General features: G+C 37.1%; 1 long non-coding RNA gene across 2 annotated transcripts; it reads right to left on the bottom strand.

The window, feature by feature from the left end:
* Window positions 1-2,263: 2,263 nt before the first annotated feature.
* LOC127974267 (uncharacterized) lies at window positions 2,264-5,054 on the bottom strand. 2 transcript variants are annotated; one of them, XR_008157271.1, is made up of 4 exons: window positions 4,807-5,054; window positions 3,988-4,087; window positions 2,873-3,023; window positions 2,264-2,754 (listed from the first exon to the last, which is right to left on the bottom strand). It is a non-coding gene; the product is annotated as an uncharacterized LOC127974267 (long non-coding RNA). The 2 variants fall into 2 exon arrangements; XR_008157270.1 differs by having other exon boundaries at window positions 2,266-2,754; window positions 2,873-2,988.
* Between the last annotated feature and the right edge of the window lie 761 nt (window positions 5,055-5,815).

Raw genomic sequence — 5,815 nt, 5'->3', positions numbered from 1 at the left:
AACGAAAGACATCTGTCATACATGGATAAGGAAGTGTGACGCTGCTGCTCAGCTTAGATGCCATTGGCTATGACTTTTCAGGACAGTCTGTGGTTGGACTATCTTTTAACCCATATTAAACAGCGCATCATGTTAAAAAGTATGTTTTGCTCCTATCATCACATTAGTAATATATTAAGTCAACAATGAAGTGTTGCTATCTTGAGAAAAATGACATCTTTAGCGAGATCCTAATCCTAACCCTAAGCAACACTTCAATGAACTACAAAAACAGCCCCCTAGTGTTGCCTTTCTATAGATAGAACGACGGAGGCTTGTGGGTAATGTAGTTTAAAACTTTTTATTAACGAAACTAAATAAATTATTTATTTTAAGGTAAACTGGATATCTAAATATGTTTATTGTGCAAACATCTGTGATATATTTGAGAGGCAGGCTGAAATGTGGTATTTTACAGTGAGCAATATTTAAAATGCTTTTATGCCAGCTTTCCACTTATTTCTGAAAACTGAGCTCAACATTATTTTATCAGCATAGCATAAGTAATAATCCTGCCCATTTTCTCTTTGATATGTTAATTGGACTCTGATTTACAGCCATTTGAAATGTACAGTTTTGGGCTCTTCCGGGGGGTGCTACTGGGCCCCTGGGGGTAGCAGGGCAGTAAAACCTACATATATGTATTCTCATCATCATGAACAACAAACTGAGCTGAGTCACATTTATATCTGACAGTTTTCACAGTCCTCTGTTTTCTATTCTATTCATCATGGCTATTATACCTTTTGACAGGACATTGTGAGGCCATCTGATGAAACATGGAAAAATTATAAAGAAATGATTTAATAATGAAAATAATAGATTATTTATTTGATTTTTGAAGTAAATGGCAAGAAATATAATGGATGAACCTGCAACAACTTGCCATTATCTATTCCCCACTGTAAAGCAGTAATCAAGGACAATGTATACACATTGTGATACTTCACTATTACACAAGGACAAATTCATGCAGTGCTAAGAATATTAATTTATATATATATATATATATATATATATATATATATATATATATATATATATATTAGCATTATATATAACTAATTAGCCGAAATCAGTGTAAAAATGTCCTCCTCACCCCCGTATCTTGCTCCTCATGTGCTGGACATCAGTAATGTGCGTGCTCTTGGTTTTAATGCAGTACAAGATCCACGTTGATCATTCCTGCTACATTCTCAGTTATCCGTCAAGTGTTTGTAACAATAAAGCCCATGGCACCATCTTGTAATGCAGAATAATTAATCTCGTAACTCCCTTTATTTCAAAAAAAATGTGCATATTTGTTACTAAAATATAAAAAAATTACTTTCTGGTGTACTGATGTCCCAGATGTTATTAATCCGATCAAAAATGTTCATGTCTTAAATAAAAAAATAATCCCAATAATTAATATGTCGTTTTTCCAAGTCTAAAATAAACACATATGAGCCTACCTAGTAAAATGATGTATTTACCAAGAATCTTCAGAACACAATATTCACCATTTTCATTTTATTGAAGCATAGACTATAAAGTTGATAAAGTAGCATCAAGACAAATAAGATTCAATGAAAATAATTATCATCAAAGATACATTAACCTCATATATAAATCAGTTCACACAGATGAGTGATGAAATGTCCTTAAAAGTCACACAGTCCCATCCAGTCAACTGTGATACAGATCATGTGATACATATAAGACATGTGATACTGTTCCAGAAAATAATGATTCCCATCATCACATCTAAACTGGTTTCATCTCCCCATCGTGTTCTTCTTCTCTCGTGTCTGGAAACAGTTTGTGGTTGATGTCCAGCACTGATGTGGTGTAGCTTGTCCTCAGCCAGAGGATCTCTCAGTCCTAAGATCCCAGACCTGGTCAAAGTGAAACAAACAATACAGAAGAAGTTGTTTAATGGACAGAGAGCGCAGCTTATGTTCTGTGTGGTTTTAGCAGGGTGAGTAACTATGACCCTTGTAGTACTGTACACTTACCATTCTTCAAGCTGTTTTAAGATCTTTTGAGAAGCTTTCCTCTGAAGACAATTTACCACATCCTCTTCTTTCACTCCTTTCAAGAGCATCACTTGGTCAAAACCCCTCATTTGGCTGATGAGACATTCTGTACAAATAAAAATACTGCAATAAATATGTCATTCTGCAAGAATTAAGAAAAAGTTACAGAAGCAAAGGTCTTGCTCATGAGACATTAGCATGTGTAGTTCTCAGAGACTCTAGAATTCATCTGTTGTTGCAGTAAATGTGTTTTTTTTCCTCTAGAATCTTTCTCCAAAGTTCCTGACTTCTCTCACAAACGTGTTTTAGTCTGTGCAGTGTAATGCCTGGCTTCAAACCAATCAACTATCAATTCACAATTAATAACATAACATTTACAAAACAATGAAATAATGTCAATTGGTGTTTATATCAACTAAACCAATTTCATGACACTTGTCTGCTAATAAAACAGGTGGTGTGTTTTTAAAAACATAATATTAAAAATGTCCAGTCACACTTTGCTAACATGCTGTAATTGTAATAGTATAAAACGAAATCAAGGCTGACATGACCAGTTCTGTGAGAGATCATCATAAAATGTTGTATAACATTGCTTCAACACACACATACCAGAGGACTTCTGTTTGTTTGAGCTCAAGATGGCCATCTTCATTCCTCATCCTGAGCAAATCATATCCTTGGTCTTCCTTCTCTTCTGTGAAACAAGATAATCTCTACTTACTCTCTGTGCAATTAATATTGCTCATTAAACATAATTAAGTTAATTTAAAGTAAGATTCAGACCAGAGCATTTTTGGAGTAAACAAATGTACCTGGGAAGAGCTGATCATGGCAAGATTCGCTGAGACTCAGTAATAGCTCTTTTAGGTTTTAGGAAGGTTTGTGAGGGTTGGCTCTTAAAATAGCTGTTGAGCTCGATATTTTAGACCTGAAAAAGAAGAACAGCATTATCTGGAAAAAATCCTGTAAGACAGAAGGAAGGACATATTATTAATTACGTGCAGCTTGTACATTACACCTCTGTAAAGATGCTGTATAATTAAATGTTAAATGCATCCATTATTGAAAGCAAGTAATTAATAACAAGCTATAGTCATATGAATTCTTTGATAGTGTCAGATGAGACAGTCCTGGGGCTTGTACAATATCATACAAGTGTTAAACTGGATTATTAAGACTGTGATGTGTTTAGGGATCATTTTTAAGACTTTGACCCTGTCCAGATACCCACACTTGCAGTCTTGGCCACTTGAGAGTGTGTGTACGTGACAGTGTGTGCACAAGACTGTCCCCGGTCTTAATAATGCCAAAGCACAGCGTCCTTAACACACACTAAACCTCTCCAATACTGCTCTGGAGCGCTATACAAAGCTTAGTGTATCCCATCATGCATCATGTTTTGGAATAAATCGTCAGACTTTTTGCCGAGATCTCACAAGAGGTCATGGAAAGCTGTCCAATGTACAGTATGTGAAATATTGATAATTAGATATTAAAAATCTCTTTAAACACATAAGTGTCCCATAAGGCAGTGGCTCCCAATCCTGGTCCTGGAGAACCCCAACACTGCACATTTGAGATGTCTCCCTGATCAAACACACCTGATTCAACTCATCAGCTCATCAGTGAAGACTCCAAGGCAGATAAGAGAGACGCCAAAACCGTGCAGTGCTGGGGTTCTCCAGGATCAGGATTGGGAAACACAGTCATCAGGTCATGAAAAGTTCGACACACACTCGTGGTCATCCTGCTCACTCGAACACTAGGCCAAATACAGGAAAGACTTCCAATAAGTAATCAAGTGGTCAAGTGAAAAGATGGCAAGTGTGGGTATTTGTACAGTGCAACAGTTTAAGAAACAACAAATGCTGTACAAATTATAACAGCAGGAATTTTTGATAAAAGAGACAAACTATCACAGACTTACTGCTGCAAATATCTGCCTCCGCAGCTTTCTGTCTTCTCCATTTCTGAAGGAATCCCTCTCCAGAAACACCACTGGGCTGACTGCCTTTACGTCTTTTCAGCTAAAAATAAAAATAATAAAAAAGGGGAGAGAAAATAAAATTGAATTATATACAGAATGTTAATAATGATCTGTGAGCAAAATATTTATATATATATATATATATATATATATATATATATATATATAAACTGATATGAATGAACTGCAAGATGGAAAAATACATGTTTTATTATTTATTTTTAATTTGATTTTTTTTTTTTTTGGATTCACATTAAAAGGTATTAAAAGCATGGTACAGAACACATGATTACTGTGATATCTGTCATATAAAAGCACATAAAAACACTAACATTACAGTGATACAAACATAGCTGGTTTGGTGATTATTGTATTGTTGTATTGATTATTAATATATCATAGTAAAACTACAGTTACAGTTACTAATGTCCCATTTACTGTGTTTTAACTTCACATTTCATTTATTACTATTGTGTCGTGATTACCATGATTTTACTACAAATACAACTTACATCATTGATCCTGAAATTAATAATAATATAAAACGGATCGAAGGTCTATGGCACGTCACGTGACAGATAGAGTTTAATCACACTAATTAGCAGCTGTGTTCATTTATTTAAACGCAATGAAACTCAAAGACAGCCGCGGATGACCGATATAATACAGCGATTAAACATATGGCACTAATCTGATTAATAAAGAAGACAGAATACATTTGATAAAAGGCATTAAAAGAGCGTATATACGACTACTCACCCAAACTGTGGAACTGATAGCAAGTATCGCGCGATGTGTGCTGAATGAGACTTCTTGAACGTGATTTCATAGCGATAAACATCTCATGTCCTCGTGTCGAATTCTGACGCCAAAAGTTTCCCACTGAAAGCAATGAAGGTCGTAGTGCTTCGATAGTCGACGCCGAGAGGCACATTTGGCGTCATAAAAGTGACGCTAGGGGCGCTTGACCATGCTTCGGTTTTTGACGCCTTTGGAGTGAGAATGGGTTGCATCAGCGTAGCAGTGATAAGAAAAGCCATGCTTCTGTATGACAGACCCCAATGACGTCATGTAGATGGAGAAGAGAAGTGGTCCAAGTACTGAGCCTTGAGGAACCCCAGTAGCAAGGTGTTGTGACTTAGAAACATCACCTCTCCAAGACACACTGAAGTTTCTGTCAGAGAGGTAGGACTTAACCCACAGGAGTGCGGTTCCAGAGAAGCCCATCTTTCTGAGGGTGGACAAGAGAATCCGGTGTCAAAAGCAGCAGACAGGTGCAGTGAGATGAGTACTGAGGATTTTGAAGCTGCTCTTGCTAGTCGCAGGGCTTCAGTAACCGAGAGCATAGCAGTCTCAGTTGAGTGGCCACTTTTGAAGCCAGATTGGTTGCTGTCCAGGAGGTTGTTCTGTACAAGGAACATAGAACGCTGGTTGAACACACCTCGCTCAAGTGTCTATGCAATGAATGGAAGAAGGGATACCGGTCTGTAGTTTTCAAGAAGCGCTGGATTTAGAGATGGTTTCTTGAGCAGTGGGCTTACCCGAGCCTGCTTGAATGCTGAGATAAATGTTCCAGAGTGAATAGAGGAGTTGATAACGCGTGTAAGTGAAGGTATGACTGAAGAAGAGATCACTTGGAGGAGGTGAGTGGGGATCAGAACAAGTGGACCAGTAGTAGGAGGATTGGACAGGAGAAGTTTAGAAACATCCATCTATGAGAGTGGGGAGGAGGAGAAAGAGTATGTGTTGGTCATTGTGAAGTTGTCCT

Source organism: Carassius gibelio, chromosome B16, assembly GCF_023724105.1.
Source record: "Carassius gibelio isolate Cgi1373 ecotype wild population from Czech Republic chromosome B16, carGib1.2-hapl.c, whole genome shotgun sequence".
NCBI lineage: Eukaryota > Metazoa > Chordata > Actinopteri > Cypriniformes > Cyprinidae > Carassius > Carassius gibelio.
This window is presented reverse-complemented; position numbering and strand designations above follow the sequence as displayed.